The sequence below is a fragment of the Bidens hawaiensis genome, unplaced genomic scaffold (assembly GCF_021521415.1).
Source record: "Bidens hawaiensis isolate Kalapana, Puna unplaced genomic scaffold, B.hawaiensis_p1.1 tig00000097_1, whole genome shotgun sequence".
NCBI classification, from domain to species: Eukaryota; Viridiplantae; Streptophyta; class Magnoliopsida; order Asterales; family Asteraceae; genus Bidens; species Bidens hawaiensis.
Window position 1 is genome coordinate 3373152 of NW_027491017.1, and position 6449 is coordinate 3379600.

The 6449-nt window shown below is 34.4% G+C and overlaps 1 pseudogene across 1 annotated transcript; it reads right to left on the bottom strand.

Annotated features, from left to right (window-relative positions):
• Positions 1–1568: 1568 nt before the first annotated feature.
• On the bottom strand, positions 1569–5688 carry LOC143560638 (calcium-dependent protein kinase 26-like; annotated as a pseudogene). The gene is made up of 9 exons (XR_013140166.1): positions 4933–5688; positions 4393–4536; positions 4158–4310; positions 3975–4090; positions 3514–3682; positions 3256–3438; positions 3079–3144; positions 2401–2439; positions 1569–1733 (listed from the first exon to the last, which is right to left on the bottom strand). The product of XR_013140166.1 is annotated as a calcium-dependent protein kinase 26-like (transcript).
• Between the last annotated feature and the right edge of the window lie 761 nt (positions 5689–6449).

Here is a 6449-nt window from a genome sequence, read left to right on the forward strand (position 1 = left end):
TTAAATAAAAAGAAGATGATTAGTTGATCAAATGAATAAAACCAACAATTAAACAAGAAATCTCATGTCACTAAAATTAAAGTTAGTCCTTCGGACCCCCTTCATATTTTTATTTAATTTCTCTTTCGTCATACTTTCATGACATCACCACCACCACTGTTGCTATCTACATCACCACCTGGCCACCATGACAGTTGCAGTCGTCGCCACAGCCACCTTCAACATTGTCAAATTTTTATCTTGTTAATATTTTTTTTATTTTGATGTAGGGAATATTGTCATTTGTATCTCATTTTCGCGTCTTTTTATGCATAACAAACAACATAAAGTAATGATTTATTTCATTTCAAAAAGACCATCCGTAATTGCTCCAAGTTATGGCGTTTTGGGGCTGAAAATATCAGGGAACACCGCCCCTAGGCTTTTTGGGATTGGCGTTTCCTACAAAACGCTATTATGACGCGCGTTTTGATAAAAATGTGTGTGGGGAGGGAAGAGAGAGAGGAATATATGTAATTATTGAAGGAGAGTTGTGACATTTTGTTCACTACGTCACTTTTAAAAAACTCTCAATTGATGACGGGATGACACATGGCGCAAAATGCCTAAAAGTGGGGCGTTTTGACTACATATGGTCTAAGTTAACAAACAAGACAAATTATTAATAATGATCAATTTCATTCTTTTGTGTATTTAATTTCTTTGTTCATTTCGTTACCTATTAAGAGTATTCTCAACTCATTCCCTACCATGTTCATATCATTACAATAAAAATCGTTATTTTTCATTTTTTTTTACTTAAATAATATTTTTTATACTTTTATTATTATTTTTTCTATATTTTTCACTCACGGCCATTTTCGAAAAATATTAAGAAATTATACAATGTGAACTCAAATTTACCTAACTTTCCAGCATAATTTTTTCTTCTTTTCATATACTCAACAACCCACTCAACCACAAATAGACCTAAACATATATTTAATGAAAGCACAAATGTCATTCTTGAACTCTTTTTTACGTTTCCCACCTTAAGCAGCTATTTTATTATACTTATTATATCGGCCCCGCCCCAACACATAAAAATATAAATAATAATGAACGAGATGCAAGAAAGTAAATAAGGCCGAACGTAATTGACGACAAATTTGATGGTTTTGGGGCGACGATAAAGGTTGTGGAACCCCCCTCCCCCCTCGGGGGCCTACAAATAGGCGATTTGTTGGGGGGGCGAGAAGCAGTTGTCACCCCTCGGGGGGCCTACAAATAGGCGATTTGTTTTGGTGGGGGGGCGAGAAGCAGTTGTCACCCTTTCTTCCTTTTCTTTTATTATTATTATATTCAAATGTTATATATATATATATATATATGGGCTACAACATCATTACACCTCTAAAACAAAACCCACATTTTACTGACTGGACGTCACATGACATAAAACGTCTCATTTTCTAGCTCCTTCACTACACACAGCCTAACATTTGTTTGTAGTATTTACATTCATTATACATAATTCCAAGTATATGTGACTAAACTGGATCCCACATTCCTCCCCTTGTTTATTCATCTCAATTGACATTCATTCGCGACACCATGAGCTCCATGTTCCACAACCCCAAATCTCTCCAAATTTCTAATGATACCGCAACCGCAACCATCCGTCGTCGTATCTCCTCATTCGATTTCCAAAAATACTCGATATCTTCCACCACCAAATCCGTATCGGTCAAAACCTGGTGGAACATATTCTTTATAAGATCCGAAAGCTTCTTGGACCGGATCAACTAGGACTGACTTCCTCAAACTACTCGTCCGCCTTTTCAGCTTTACTGTTTACACCATAGTATTTGTATTTGTATTTGTATTATTTTGTTTTTTGTATAAGCAAGCATCCATTAATTGAAAGATTGAATCTATTGATTTACAAATTATATTTGTTATGATAATTTCCTCAATTGGCAAAATTATTTTTCTTTACATAATCACTATTCAATGCAAGGTTGCAAAAGTCGCTAGGCGGACCTTAGGCGGCCGACTGGAAAGTTGGGTGTACTCGGAGTACTCGGACATTGTAAATATAAAGAAAATTAATTTTTGGATATTATATATATATATATCAAATATCATAAATTTACTAATATTTGTAACAAAATAGATAAAGATCAATATAAATAAGAGAAATACATTTTTAAATAATTAATTATTTTAAAAATTGTTAGTCACTAAGTAAAGAAAATGATATTTTTTCTTTAATGTTAAATAAATAAGATTCTGTTTTATTTTTTTAAGTCAAAATCGGCCCAACTTCACTGACTAGATGCAATTCTGACTAAGGTTTACCACATTTAGTCAATCCTTAGTAACTAAGCAGGATTAAAGAAACTCGACTCGACTACATACCTTATAGCGAGTAATCAGAGAGTACTCGGTCTTGAAAACCTACATTTACAACATTGATTCAATGTAAATTTATATTGCTATTCACCATTTAGGCTAGCTTCTTCAAATTCATTTGGTTTCAAATTTTTGCTATTCAATAATAATAATATTGTGAATCTTGGTTTAAAACATCACATTACAAAACTATAAACAACTTAAGCCTTTATTCTTCTTTTAACTTTTTAAATATAATTTTGTTAACATTCCAAGTACGCCGTTTATTTTTTCTATGTCACGATATGAAGTTTACTCAGTTTAACACAACCGATGTACATGTCACGATCCAAGCACATATGTAACAACGTGCGAGTTCTCATAACTTATTCTTTTTAAACAACAATTTTTTCCAACAAAAAAATCCTCTTGTACAAATTTGAACTCAGCAATCTTAGTTCCACGTAACTAATAGGTGGAATCTATTGAAAAACAATTTATGTATACGTTTATTTTTGTTGTTCTTTTTATTTTATTATTACAAAATGATTAGAGTATATAAAATAAGTGGTGGAGAGAATTTACAGAGGAATAGAAGCCGCAACCCATGTTACTTTTTCCTTCCAGCTTTAAACAATTCAGATTCTAGGTTTACAATTTAATAATAAGAAGAATAAGGTTCCTCTTCATGCTAATAATATTCACACTATTCCTCATCGTTCGTCTACCAATTCCTGCATTTCCTTTCGTCATCATTCGCCTTAATCCATCCTGAAATGTGAAAATCAATCACAGCTTTGATATTATTTGAATGGAGTGGAAAGAATACAGAATCCTTAATAAGAATTATAATTAACAGCTACTGTGAGGATTTGAACTCACGTTATCTTGATCAACTTCTTTGATAATATCCTCCACAAGAAAATCAGTCATGTTATGATCCGTACACGCTTGTTGCAGCTCCTCAACTGTAATATAACCGCTTCCATCTTTATCAAAATACTTAAATGCAGCCACCAAATGTTCCTCGCGTTCCAGTTTATTCAAATGGATGTCCACGTCAGCCTGCAAACGAACGCGATTAGCTGTTTTTTCCCATAGTTTTGGGGTTGGTTAATAATAAAAGAATAATAATCATACCGCATCCATAAGATCGCGTATTTCTACATCCTTTAATGTAGAACCAAACTTTCGTAAACCGGCTTTTAGTTCATCAAATGTGATTGCACCACTATTATCGGTATCCATCGCCTTTAAACATTTCCCTTAAACCAGCAATCTCTTCTTCTGACAAGCTCTCAGCTATAACCTAAATTCACGAAAACCAAAAATTGATTATTGCCGCTAACGGGCCTGAGTTTGGGCCAACTCTAATGGCCCGACCGGAGATAGGTCGTCTTCTTATGAATAGATGAAATTGTTCCATATGAATAAATGAAATATCTATGAGTTTCCTTAATAAAATCATTTATCATTCACATAATAATATATATGGAGAATTCTTATATCACATATATATGGAAAGATTTTATATTTTTCACTATCCGGTTCATCACTAAATCGCGGGTATAGTTCAAATTTAATATTTTTAATCCACACACCCGCAAAGCCATCTTCTTTAACTTATTCATTGCTGAAAACTGCTTCAAACGAGAAAGAACCGCCGGATCCAGTTCTCTGTAGGGAGCAACTCCATTTTCACATATCCAAGGATGACCTACACAATGCTTATAAGCTATAACCACAAATAATTCCAATATGACATAGCGGGTAAGAGATCATACATAGAAAGTTATGAGCAGTTAACCGCTCAGAAGGCCGTGTACATATCATCTTCCTAATAAGATCTTTTGCACTTTCCGATATAAGTGGCCACGGGTCTGAATCAAAGTCAAGATGTCCTTTCAAAACCGCATCAAATATTCCCTGTTGTGTTTCTACATAAATATTACAATGAGAATTCACAAAACTTATTAGAATTGAATTAAATGCATCTATTTTGTTGTTTACAACACATACCGGCCCAGAACGGAGGCACGCCGCTTAGAAGTATGTACAGTATCACCCCGGCTGTCCATACATCGGCTTCCGGCCCGTAATGTTTCAACAAAACCTCAGGGGCAACATAATATGGGCTTCCAACCACATCCGTGAATATTTGACCTATTTACAAATACAAACAAAATCCAATAACAAGTTTTTTTTTAAATAAAAGGTAACTTTGCATAGTAACCAAGTTTCCTAACCATTCCACTAAAGTCACTTAACTTTCATTATGTGTTCCAATCTCGCGTAATTTTTTCACAAATGTTACAACGTAAAGGAATCCTTATTACTCTTTAGTGATTATTATGTTCCACTTCGACTTACATTGAATAATTATGGAACCAGGTTGTTATTTAATGAATTCGTTTTCGTCACTATAACCTCATACTTCAAGTTAATCGTAAAAAATAATTACTAAATAGAAATCAAAATTCATATATTTCAAAAACTTCCAAAATTTATAGAAAAATACACAAGAATGTAACACCTAATGAAAGTTGATACCAAGATTACCTGGTTTGAAGAAAACTGAGAGCCCAAAATCAATCGCCTTAAGCGAAAAATCATCATCCTTATTAACCAGCAAGAAATTTTCAGGCTTTAAATCGCGATGCATAACCCCAACGAATGACACGCTTGAACAACGCCAACAATGATCTTGATCAGTTCAGCCGCTTTCCGCTCACTATAGTTCCCCTTCTGAATAATCCTATCAAACAACTCTCCACCATTACAAACCTCCATAACAATATGAACATACAACGGATCCTCATACGCGCCTTTAATAGTGACAATATTGTTGTGACCCGCCAAATGATGCATGATTTGAATCTCCCTCTTCACATCCTCCACATCTTCTTTAGATATTAGTTTTCTTTTCGCAATCGATTTACACGCATAATCTATACCGGTCGAATTCTCGGTGCATAAATAAGTTGTCCCAAATTGACCCTGGCCTAACTTTTGACCCAATGTGTAATGATCCCGAATGTTATCGGTCTTATGCCCGATCACGTAAAAACCTTGGTTTGCGCTGCGGCTCATGGTGTCGTTGGGCTTGGAATCAAGATATAAATTCTTGGATGGGTTTTGAGATGTTATAAAGTTTTGAGGGTTTGAGTTATTAACCCGGTCACCGGAAGACGGGTGTTTTCGGGTACTTGATCGGGATTTGGATTTGGATTGATTAAATGTTTTAATATCTTTGCCTCCAAATGATCCACGGCATGAATTTCCCATAAACACAATCAAGATTTATTTAAAGTAAATAACCTATTACCTAAAAACCCTTTTTTCTTAATTAAACAAATTATGTGTTTTTATGGCGATCAAGATGAAACCCATATGGTAAATTATACATGGGGAATATTAAATGAAGATAAAAAAAGAAATAACCTTTTTGGTGAATAAATACATTAGCCAGGTGGAATGAAGATGAAACTGATGATGATATGGTATGAATATGATGAAGATGATTATTATTGTGTTTTCTGATTAATTTTTGGGTCTGAAAATTGGATAGGATGACGGGGTTGACCCACCTGGGGGTAACCCACTTTGACTTTCTCCCATTATTATTATTTTATATTTTATTCTTTATTCTATTTCAGATTTTCTTATTAAGAATTTATTAAAAGCTACTCAAAAACGAGGGGTGCTGTAATTATAATCTATGTATTTGATGACGGCCCAAGTATTGACGAATATGCCATGTTATATTTGGAGGCTCATGATCGTGTCTCCAAATATGGCCCATGAAAACGGGCATAACTTGGCCTACGAAGCTCCGTTTCAGGCTATTACCAGTCAAATCGAAGCTTGAGATGAGGAGCACATTGTGGCGGTTTGGCCCCTGTCCGAAGCCCAAAAACGACTCCTAAATAAAGTTATGGGTCTTTTATTGTTTTTTCAGCAGTTTTTATATTTTTGTTTTTGGGTTTGTGTTTAGCCCATGGCCCGTTTTAGGCTCATTTCGTATTAGAACACTTATTTATATGTTGGTTATGTAAGATGGAAGATCGGACTTGAAT